The sequence below is a fragment of the Nannobrachium achirus genome, assembly GCF_963921795.1.
Source record: "Nannobrachium achirus genome assembly, chromosome: 14".
NCBI classification, from domain to species: domain Eukaryota; kingdom Metazoa; phylum Chordata; class Actinopteri; order Myctophiformes; family Myctophidae; genus Nannobrachium; species Nannobrachium achirus.
In genome coordinates this window covers 53,466,097-53,478,952 of record NC_137821.1, presented here as the reverse complement: position 1 = coordinate 53,478,952, position 12,856 = coordinate 53,466,097, and positions in this window count along the sequence as shown.

The window sequence follows — 12,856 nt, the reverse complement described above, 5'->3', positions numbered from 1 at the left end:
GCCTGTTAGCTTAGCCACTGAAGTTTAGCTAGCAAACACAATTACAAAAACAAACTTTTTAAACCACACACAGATCAATTCTGACACAATGAACTGTTACCACATGAACCATTATTGCTCTGCAGGACAGAACTCACTTTGTCAAGAACGCATTCTTATGTGCATATGTTTGTGTGTGGCTGCACTCATGCATGTAAACAGTTGGGGGAATGTTTGGTGTTGCTGAACTGTCTGTAGATTTCACTCTGAATGTGTAGACTTGCCGGTCCCATTATACACCTACAAATGAACAGATAAGGCACATTAGTTATGGGAGTCAACAGTAGTAATATACTTTGAATTGACAAGTAGAATACTCAAGATTTGTGAAGATAATGTAAAGCTGTTATTTGTAAAACCCTTACCTTTGTCTGTCTCCTCCTCCCAGGGTGGTGTTCGGGCAAAAGAGTTCCCTCCGGGAACACGCACACTATTTATAGTCCTGGGAGGGTGAAGCCAAGTGGGGGGTGGATAGAGGGGAGATTGAAAATGATTCTAATGCATTTAATAATGTATGGTGGGTGTACACATTTAGTGGGCATAGTGGTAATTGGAGATATGAATTAAAGGAGCATATCCATGTGCTAGTGTTTTAAGTACTTTTGTATTATTAAATGCATTAGAATCATTCTCAATCTCCCCTCTATCCACTTCCCACTTGGTTTCACCCTCACAGGACTATAAATAGGGTGTGTGTTCCCGGAGGGAACTCTTTTGCCCGAACACCACCCTGGGAGGAGGAGAACATCAGACAAAGGTATTATCATCACAGATCTTGACATTCTACTTGTCAATTCAAAGTATATTACTACTGTTGACTCCCATAACTAATGTGCTTTATCTGTTCATTTGTAGGTGTATAATGGGACCGGCAAGTCTACACATTCAGAGTGAAATCTACAGACAGTTCAGCAACACCAAACCCCATCACCACCTTTATTGTCCCCATTTAGAGCAGGCATGCCTCAGGTACCCTCTGATCAGGACCCAGGTGACACTTTAGTTGAGGCAGTTGTTTGGGCACCACTAGAACAGAGGACCCCAACTGTTTACATGCATGAGTGCAGCCACAAACAAACATATGCACATAAGAATGCGTTCTTGACAAAGTGAGTTGTTTTCTGTCCTGCAGAACAATAATGGTTCATGTGGTAACAGGTCATTGTATCAGAATTGATCTGTGTGTGGTTTAAAAAGTTTGTTTTTGTAATTGTGTTTGCTAGCTAAACTTCAGTGGCTAAGCTAACAGGCCCTAGTCTAACCTGTGTGTGAGTGCATGCTGGGTCTAAGCTGGCACATGAGTGCATGGCTCATTTCAGTAATATGCTACATTTGTGTAGGTTACTACTGCATATTGTTTATTGTCTCCTTATCCTTATGTAGTATTTCTATATTTTCAGATACCATTCATCATTGTGTATGTTTGTGTCCACCAACTACCTCCTTTATAAAAAACACATAAAACGCCATCAAGTGTCATCATTGATTACTGCTCTTTGACTGGAGCCCTGTGGTGGGCATAACCTCAACTCCAGAGTATACAGTCCTCCATTTCCAAAGCTATAATATTTCACACTGTCTTTCTTTAACCATTACAATACTTATTAATTAGTTGCACCCCGTCGCTACAATGAAAATAGTGCAGTTCAAGTATAAACATAGTATACCTCAAGTATAAGAAAAGTGCAATTCAAGTATGTTTTGAGTATATAAATGGTATACTTCAAGTATGAAAATAGTGCAGTTCAAGTATAAACGTAGTATACGTAAAGTATAAAAAAACGTGCAATTCAAGTACACTGCAAGTAAAAGAGTAGTGTCCATTAAGTTGACGCATAGTATGTTTTGAGTATATAACTGGTATGGTTCAAGTTTAAAAGTAGTGCAGTTCAAGTATGACCATAGTATACCTCAAGTAAAAGAATAGTGCAAGTAAAAGAGTAGTGTACATTAAATTCACGCATAGTATGTTTTGAGTATATAAATGGTATACTTCAAGTTTAAAATTAATGCAATTCAAATATAAACGTAGTATACGTCAAGTATAAGAATAGTGCAATTCAAGTAAAAGAGTAGTGTCCATCAAGTTCATGCATAGTATGTTCCGAGCATATAAATGGTATACTTCAAGTATGAAAAAAGTGCCGCTCAAATATAAACGTAGTATACCTCATGTATAAGAAAAGTGCAATTCAAGTACACTAGAGGTAAATGAGTAGTGCACATTAAGTTCATGCATAGTATAGTTTGAGTATATAAATGGTATACTTCAAGGTTAAAAGTAGTGCAATTCAAATATAAACGTAGTTTACGTCACGTATAAGAAAAGTGCAATTCAAGTAAAAGAGTAGTGTCCATTAAGTTCACGCATAGTACGTTAAAGTATAAACGTAGTATACCTCAAGTATAATAAAAGTGCAATTTAAGTACATTCAAAGTAAAAGAGTAGTGTACATTACGTTCACACATAGTATATTTTCAGTATATGAATGCTATACTTCAAGTATGAAAATAGGGCAGTTCAAGTATAAACATAGTATACGTCAACTATAAAAAACATGCAATTCAAGTACACTGCAAGTAAGAGAGTAGTGTACATTAAGTTCACACATAGTGTGTTTTGTGTATATAAATGGTATACCTAAAGTATAGAAAAGTGCAATTCAAGTACACTGCAAGTAAAAGAGTAGTGTACATTAAGTTCACGCATAGTATGTTTGGAGTATATAATAGTGCAGGTCAAGTATAAACGTAGTATACGTCAAGTATAAGAAAAGTGCAATTCAAGTACCCTGCAAGTAAAAGAGTAGTGTACATTAAGTTCACGCACAGTATGTTTTGAGTATATAAATGGTATACTTCAAGTATAAGAAAAGTGCAATTCAAGTGCACTGCAAGTAAAAGAGTTCTGTACAGTAAGTTAACGTAGAGTATGTTAGGAGTATTTAAATGGTATACTTCAAGTAAGAAAATAGTACAGTTCAAGTATAAACGTAGTATACCTCAAGTATAAGAAAAGTGCTATTCAAGTACACTGCTAGTAAAAGACTAGTGTACATTAAGTTCATGCATAGTATGTTTGGAGTATATAAATGGTATACCTCAAGTCTGAAAATAGTGCAGTTCAAATATAAACGTAGTATACAACAAGTATAAGAAACGTGCAATTCAAGTACAATGCAAGTAAAAGAGTAGTGTCCATTAAGTTCACGCACAGTATGGTTTGAGTATATAACTGGTATTCTTCAAGTATAAGAAAAGTGCAATTCAAGTACACTGCAAATAAAAGAGTAGTGTACATTAAGTTCACGCACAGTATGTTTAGAGTATATAACCGGTATGGTGCAAGTTTAAAAGTAGTGCAGTTGAAGTATGACCATAGTATACCTCAAGTATAAGAAAAGTGCAATTCAAGTACACTGCAAATAAAAGAGTAGTGTACATTAAGTTCACGCATAGTATGTTTGTAGTATATACATTTTGTGTAAATAAATATGGTACCCCTCAAGTATAAGAAAAGTGCAATTCAAGTACACTGCAAGTAAAAGTGTAGTGTACATTAAGTTCACGCATAGTATGTTTGGAGTATATAAATGGTATACTTCATGTATGAAAATAGTGCAGTTCAAGTATAAATCTAGTATACCTCAAGCATAAGCACTACAGGTGCACAGTGTAGGGCAACTACCTCAAGCAGCCAGTGTGAGAAATATACAAGTATACACCCACAAGCCAGATACTGTATAAGAACACAGTACTATAGAATATAGGCTGCACTTGAAATGAAGGAAAAGTATACTTAAACTTTTGCTGTGTACTCGTCAGTATAAACTAAGTATACTTTTGTTAAGTATATTCCTGATAGTACATTTTAAGTAAACAGAAAAGTATACTTACCAAAGTATTAGTTTAGACAAAGTATACTTAGTTCATAACAAGTATACTCAGAGTATACGTAAGTATACTACTTTTTGGTAAGGGAATTCCCTGTGGTTTGTTGGAGTTGTGAGATTTCATCTTCACCTGAAGTCCGGAGTCCACAGTAAGATCTGGTCACACATTGAGATCCTGGAGGAGTTGTGGAGAAATGCAAACTACAAACCCTTCTTATACTAGAGAGCCTAGGCTGGGACCATTTACTGCTTTGAATGATTGGCTAAGAGGAGAACAATACAAAGAGGAGAACAATAGAGGGTACGGTATTGATATGCGGCAATGCCTACTGAGTGGCAAAAAACTACTTTCTGGCATTGATCGATCCAAACAGAAAAGTCCTATCTTATTGCATTTATCAGGGTTAAATTCACTTTGCCACTCGATCTGCCATTCAGTTTATGCATATGCATACCCTCTATACAACACTCTCTACCAATCAACACCTTACCTACTGCCAACATGAACCTACATGTGCTCCTTCCAACCCTCCTCCCACATACATGCTCCATGAAACCTTCTCTTGAAACTGGTGACTTTCTGCCCAAAGAGAACTGAGAGCATCAATCTATAGATGGATTGATTTGTAACAATAATATGCAATTTGTATTCTTAATTCCTATAATATCATTGGCAATACATAACTAATATATCTATAGCATGCATGACCATAAGTACATGCTGAAGTATGTTTAGAGTACATACATTCATGATACTGACACAACTAGTATCTTCAATCAATTAATCCAGCGTTTCTCAGCCAGGGCACACTTTTCATAGCCAAAAGATCCCAGGGCACACTTTTCGTGTGTGTGTGTGTGTGTGTGTGTGTGTGTGTGTGTGTGTGGCTATTTTCAAAATGTTTGCCACCAGGTTTTTATTGGAAGGAGGCACATGGGAGGAAACACATCTTTATATTAAATATAAGCTTATCTCTTATATAAGAGACCAGGGAAATCACTTTAGGGAACACTTCACAAATGATGTTTGACTTTGTAAAGGTCACTGCTATTAAGTATGCATGCCCTGCTGTCATTTACATGTTAAACAAATTAACGCCCCTCTCTTATTCAGTGTAAAATACTTCATCGCATTCACTACACTAAGGCTCGGTTGTCTAAGATCTATGAGAATGTCTCACCAACCTGTGACAGATGTCAACATGCACCAGCAGACCTCATGCATTCGTTCTGGCTTTGTCCATCCCTCTCCAATTTTTGGACACAAATTTTCATCTCTCTATCCGAGATCTCAGGGGAAAATGTAGAACCTTGTCCTGTGGGGGCGTTATTTGGGGTATTCCCATCATTACCCTCCCTTCCTAAAGCTATGAAGGATGCCATGGCCTTTGTCACCCTATTGGCTAGGAGGCTTATCCTGTTAAAATGGAAATCCCCTGTCTCTCCCTCACATACGCACTGGATGAGAGATATTCTGTACTTTCTTAAATTGGAGAAAATTAGGCTTTCCTTGAATGGCTCGAGTGAAAAGTTCTCGAAAATATGGAGTCCTTTCTTCCTATATTTACATAGGATACGCTTCCCTTTCATTCCAGATTAAAGCACTGTGCGAGGTCTGGTGATGTGTTGACTCTGAAAAATGTGTGTTAGGTCGGGAGCTTTGTCGGGTATACTGTGCAATAATTCTACCTGTATGGTTAAGCGGACTGAGGTGTCTATTTTGTATGTTCATTTTATTTTATTATTATTATTATTGTTGTTATTTCCTTTTTTGTCTTGTTGTTTTTGTAAGTGTTTTTTTTTTTTTTTTCTTTGTTTCTCTTGTGTGGGGGGGAAAAATTATATATATTTCAGATGTTTCTTTGTGATAATGGGGATATATTAAGCATTTTTATAACTTTTTCTTGATTCATACAATGAATGCTTGTTAAAAAACCCAATAAACAAAAGTTAAAAAAAAAAAAAAAAAAAAATTAACGCCCTCCTGTGTGTAAGAGTGTGATCTCCACCTTGACACATTCAAGGCCATTCATCTCCACCTTGACACATTCAAGGCCATTCAAGTTCCTATAGAAACCTACTTACTACATAATTCCTCTAAATTCATTCAGAACAATACAAACTGGTGTGGTGAAGGAACAATGAAGGAACACACACACACACACACACACACACACACACACACACACACACACACACACACACAGAACATACATTGAATGGTATCTGCCCATATTGGGTCTTGATTTGTTGAGTAAACTCAATTTGAAAGTTGCGTAACGCAACATAGTCTCACTCAACACAAGTCATGTGTGTTGAAGTTTGGTTACAACAGGGCAAGTCAGTATGTGACTGCCACAAGTCACAAATGTGACTGGGGGCCAAGTAGGCCTGGGGCCAATTCTGATATCTTCACAAATTGGTACCACCCAAGGTGACCGTACATTTTTTACATGTCTCTAGTTAACATTTTGGTATGATAATCCTTTCTGAGACCCAGCTTAATTGATGTTATCAGCTGCTAGAGTCGGTCTCACAGGAGGAAAATACCCAGATTTTTGTGACTGAGGTAAGTCACTGTGTGACTTTAGGCCTGGGGCCAATTCTGATATCTTCACAAATTGGTACCACCCAATTTTACATTTTTGACTTCCTACATGTCTCTAGTTTACATTTTGGTATGATAACCCTTTCTGAGACTTTCTATACAGGAGGAAAATACCCAGAAATTTTAAGCAGAATGTGAGGGGTCTAACTAGGGATTTGTCATGATGCTGAATCCATTGCAAGCATTTGTTTTGCACAAAAAGCATTCCTTGGGCTACAAATGGCCCCAGAAAACGCCCACAAAACTGATGAAACTGATGAAAAGTGATCACTCATCACTTTTCATCACTAAACCATCATTTTCTGGGGCCATTTGTAGCCCAAGGAATGTTTTTTTGTGCAAAACAAATGCTTGCAATCGATTCAGCATCATGACAAACCCCTAGTTAGACCCCTCACATCCTACTTAAAATTTCTGGGTATTTTCCTCCTGTATAGAAAGTCTCAGAAAGGGTTATCATACCAAAATGTAAACTAGAGACATGTAGGAAGTCAAAAATGTAAAATTGGGTGGTACCAATTTGTGAAGATATCAGAATTGGCCCCAGGCCTAAAGTCACACAGTGACTTACCTCAGTCACATTTTGACTTGAAAACAGACTTTTCTGACATCTCTGTGAGAAAGTTTGGTGAAAATGTGCAGCGAAAATAAACTTGTGTCTCGCCCCAAAACTTTATTCTCAGTGGAATATGCAATATTTTACAATATTGCCAGCATTAAAATGTGTTATGATAACATTTTCACTGAGAAACCCTTGTTCAGCCTCCTTTTTTATTTTTGTAAAAAGTTCTTTAGTTGGTGGTTATATAAATCTAAATATTGTTTACACTTAATTGCAGATATTCTTTTTAGCTCATTAGGTTATCGACTCTTAAAGGTCTTATGACATCAAATTTCATTCACTTTTTTTCTGTAATCTGTAGTTTTTTTAATTACTGGGCTCAGAAAGGTGAGTTAATTTGTCTCTGAACGCATCCTCATCCAAGGGAGGGTGAGGTTGTAGGGGATGGTGTATCATCCCCTACTGTTGCTGTTGATTTACATTGTGTTTGCATCGGTCCAATGCACCATTTACCATTCACCATGTTGGTTGTTGCATTCACCCTCTCTTACAACCACACCCTCCCCTGGATGATAATGTGTACGTCCAGATTATAGAAAAAAACACTGAATGTTGAATGGTCAATTTGGTGTAATTGAGGTCAGGAAACATGACAAATCCTAATAATAATTAAAAGAAAAACACTCTTCTCTTATGGGGGTCCCTGGCATATCTTTTCAAATGGGGGACCGCTGGTCAATACGTATGAGAACTACTGATCTATCTAGCCTATATATTATCACATTTAGTGATGCATTGCTGATTCAATGTTTTGGGGGTACGCGAATTTCACCAAGTCTATGTGAATAATTAGTCCTGGAATGACATCTTTACAAGATATTTTACTGTTACCATGGCCTAGCGGTAAAGTCAAGGTACACAGTCTTGTGTAAGCTGGTTAGAATCCGGTCAAAGGAATGATTGAAATTAGCAGTGTTTCTCAACCACTGTGCCTTGGACCTTTGGTGTGCCCTTTGAAATTTGACAGTGAAGTCACAATTTAAGGACTTGTAAAACCTTTTTATGGAGCCCCATAAAACCCCCCTAAACAAGACCCTAATCCGTTCATTCACTTCAGGGCTCCGTACCTTTTGAATACCTCAAGAAAAAAAAAGAAAAAAAAAATCAAAAGTAATCAACAAACTATATAAAAACTGGTAAACATTGGCCAAATTGTAAATTAGAAAGAGGCAAACATTTTGAAAATAGCCACACACACACGCCGTATATCTAGGTGTGCCCTGGGATTTTTTGGATATGAAAAGTGTTCCCTGGCAGAAAGAAGAAAAAAAAAAGTTGAGAAACCCTGGATTAATTGATTGAAGATACTAGTTGTGTTGGTACCATACAGTAAACATACTTCAACATGTACTTATGGCCATACAGGCTATATTATTTATGTATTGATATTATAGGAATTAAGAATACAAATGACATATTGGGTCTTGATTTGTTGAGTAAAATTAACTTTTGCATAATGTCAAAGTTTATTCTCATTTTGATGTTTACCTGATGGCATTGAAGTTCATATTTCATTCAATTCATAGGCCTGTGTGTCAAGTTAATATTCATCAAATGAATATGCATGAATACGAAGTTTCATACTCAAACTTTTACTTCAAATTAAGTCCTATATATTTGGCAAACATACCTGGGTTGACAGGGCTTTTTCAGTTGCAGCCTTTGTAAGTCACTCCTTGTCACCCCTCAAAGGGGACGGGCCTCCATTCCGAAATCCCACCATTCCGAAACCCCACCATTCCGAAACACCATCATTCCGAAACACCACCATTCCGAAATTTTAATTATTTTAACTTTCACCCACTTTCACCCACCTCCACCCACTTTACTTCACCCACATTCACCCCCCCACCCACCTCCAGCACTTTCCCCCTCCTCCACTCACTTCCTCCCATCTCCACCCACTTTCACTCACCTCCACCCACTTTAACCCAGCCACCTCTACCCAATTTCACACACCTCCACCCACTTTTACCCCACCCCCCCACCCACCTCTACCCACTTTCACCCAACTCCACCCACTTTCTCCCCCATCCACCTACTTTGCCCCCCCCCCCCCCCCCCCCTCCACCCACTTTCACCTGACTCCAAGGGGCAGGAAAGTGGGTGGAGTTGGGTAAAAGTGGGTGGGCCTGGGTGAAAGTGGGTGGAGGTTGGGGAAAGTGAATAGAGCTGGGTGAAAGTAGGTGGAGGTTGATGGAGTGGATGGAGGTGGGTGAAATTGAGCGGAGGTAAGTGGGGGTGGCTGAAACTGGTTGGATGTGGGTGAAAATGTGTTGAGGTGGGTGGGGATGGGTGAAAATGGTTGGAGGTGGGGAAAATGGGTGGATGTGAGTGAAAGTAGGTGGAGGTGTGGAGGTGGGTGAAAGCGGGTGGAGTGGGTGGATGGAGGTGGGTGGGGTAGGTGAAAGTGGGTAGAGGTGGGTGGAAGTGGGTGGAGATGGGTGAAATTGGGTGGAGGTTGAGAGTGGGTGGGGGTGGGTGAAAGTGGGTGGAGGTGGGTGAAAGTGGGTGGAGGTTGGTGGGGGTGGATGGAGGTGGGTGAAAATGAAACTGCATATTCGGAATGGTGGTGTTTCTGATTTTTGGAATGGTGGGGTCTTATAGAACAATGGGAAACCCCACCATTCCGAATAATGTAAGTCAATCTTCGGAATGGTGGGGTTTCGGAATGGAGGTGTGTACCCGCCTTCAAAGCCTCCCTCAAAACCTTTCTGCTTTTTAGACTGATTTAAGGCCCATTCCCACTGGGCCAGATAACAGATAAAAAAATCTCTTTCTCCAGATATTTTTCCATTCAAAGTGGATGGTAGATACAGATAAAAAAAAATATCTATCACAGATATTTGCCACAGATACTTTTATCTGTGGCAAATATTTTTTTTATCTGTATCTACCACCCACTTTGAATGGAAAAATATCTGGAGAAAGAGATTTTTTTATCTGTTATCTGGCCCAGTGGGAATGGGCCTTTAGGCTTATTGTTTTAGTCTATGTGTAACAAAATGTTAGTTACTCTATGGAATAAATACCGACAACGCCACTCCCTATTGTGAAAAGCGGGAGAAACTTTTAAAAACAACTATATTTGGTTCTTTTCTGTGATCACTCAGGTGTTGTGTTTCCAAATAACAGATTTTTGTTAAACAACAGTGGGGGTTTATTGTCACAATATAAAGGTGCCAACAGCAACAATTAAGAAATCAAGCAATAATAAAATCCCCCAACTGGTGATATTAAAGTAGAAGGCTGATTACAGTGGTTACAATATAGGGTTGAATACAAATACAATGGCAACAGTAAAACAGCTACAAGAGATGCATCTCAATAATAAAAGCTCAACACAACATAGGAAGGGATAAAAACAGGTTCCTAAAAGTGTCGCTCTCAATAAATAATTTACTTAAAAACTAATCAAACACCGGAGTAAAACGCCTGTGTTTAAAACAAGCAATTAAGAAAATACAGCTTACCCTTAAAACCACATAAAGCAGAGGTAAGTATGACTTGTATGAGAGAGCTGAACCTGTTAAAATCTATTACAAAACTTTACAAAAAGATCAAATCCCTTCCGTGTCTGTCGTGTCTCGCTTCCAGCAGTGTCTGGTCCAAGTGTTCACAATCCTTTTGTCTAGACAGACCCCACACAGCGTGCACACCTGCAACGGAGAGCATTAACATTTTAGTTGAAGGTGTGCAGTGTGAACACATTTAACAGGATTTCCTGTTAAATATGGGCTTAATATGTCATCTGGGTCTATTGTTCTGAAGGAATTTGCTATACCTTTAGAACAGATTATGACTGATTCACACATTGGGACATGAATAGAGGGTTGTTTGTTTTACATGTAAATGGGAGCAGGTCATACAGAATGGATAGCATTGGCAGATAATTGATAAAATGCAGTCCACTTTTAAATGCCATATATTCTTTAACAATGTATGTAGCCTACAGTGTTTTTGGTCACTTCAATCATCATCACCATTGCCAGGCTTTATAACACCAACAGAAAGTGGTTGAGTATGAGCTGTTATCATTAACATTTTAGAGAAGGTGTCGACCACACTGAACCCAATGGAGGTCATAGGGGTTCTCTCTAGTCTAGTGTGTCTCTATTTTCACCCTGGAGTGACACCCAAATCAGTGTGGATGATACTTAACTTGCATTTCCAGCCCTAAATCTCAGTTGATACTTGTGCCTTAATGATTTATTCTTGATAAATCACATTTATCACACATTTTTTGGCAGATGACGTGATGTACAATCACACATATATATTTGTTTGCTTCTTCGCTATTGTTATGTCTAATTCTATTATTGCAAAAGGAAGTCGCAGCAATCTTGATTGGCACAACATTCTAAATGTCTCTCTGGATATAGATTCACATATTAGAACATGCCAACTATGTTCAATAGATGAGGTCCTACATAATAGATGGCAGCGACATTTACAGGCAGAAGACCTAATGTAGTTTACGTTTTACTTAAAATATTGTGTTCATGGTAACTTCAGTCATCATATTACATTCTCGAGACGAGTACACAGGGGAAAAACGGAAAACAGCACAACTCAACTCAGATTATTAGACGGTGAGCTAGGGGGGTTGGTCGGTATCAAGGAATTAAGGGAATTAATGCTCATAGTGATTTTTTGTGATAGTATACATGTCTAGAGTTAGAAAATATGTGATAGCCTTGCACCAGTGGTAGCTTTATGGGTGCTATCATGCATTTAATTTTATAACACTAGGCGAAAATTGCATGGGTCAATATGAAAACATACTGTTTAACCCCCCTATACAAACAGTTTCAACTAGTTCTGGTACCTCTAAGCATGCTTAAGAACATAGGAATTTATACGTCTTAAAAAGCCATAATTTTCAAGAGGGCGTCCAAGATAGCTGCCTGGAACTTAAATAGCGTTATGATACTGTTCAAATGGGTGCATCTCTCCATTCCGACATGTCTCCTTTCCTACAGACACTAACCCTATCTCTTACCCTAACCCTAATCTTAACCTCTATGGAAGTGTTGCCACTCCGACAATAAGAAGTCACTGTCGGAGTGGCGACATGTCGGAATGGAGAGCGCCCCCCTGTTCAAATATAAAAAGGTGGTGTTGGTTATCTACTCACCAGTCTGGCATAGCTGGTAGACTGCCATAAAGAGCAGGAAAGATGCTGTTGTGATGCACGTGGGTGGAGTTGACTGATGCCTTCCCCAAAATGTGCAGAAACAGTTAAGCCCCTTTTCCACTGGCCCAACACCACACCACACCGCCCACTTGTGCCAGGTTTTCCACTACAAGGACCTGGGTAGAGTGGTGTATTGTGGTGTGGTGCTAAAGTTGCAGTCGAAAAGGGGCTTTAGAGCACTGGTGTGTCTTGGTCCTAAAATATTGGGGTGTATCCGCACACACAGAAAGATCACTGCCCTCATCTCTTCAATCCCATTATTGGCTAAATGTCTCCAACATGTTGTGAATAGTAATATCCTTTACCCACATAAGATGTCATCCTGAAGAGCAAGAACATTTAGCAGAGGCTGTTGAGCATGATGTAGACCTTCAGTGCTGACGATAGATACTGAATTTTGTCATGATGAGGCAGACATCACCATGATTTCCTAAATTCCTATGTCCCTGATGGAGCCATCTCTGGAACGTCACCCTTACATCCTTACTGTGTGCCAA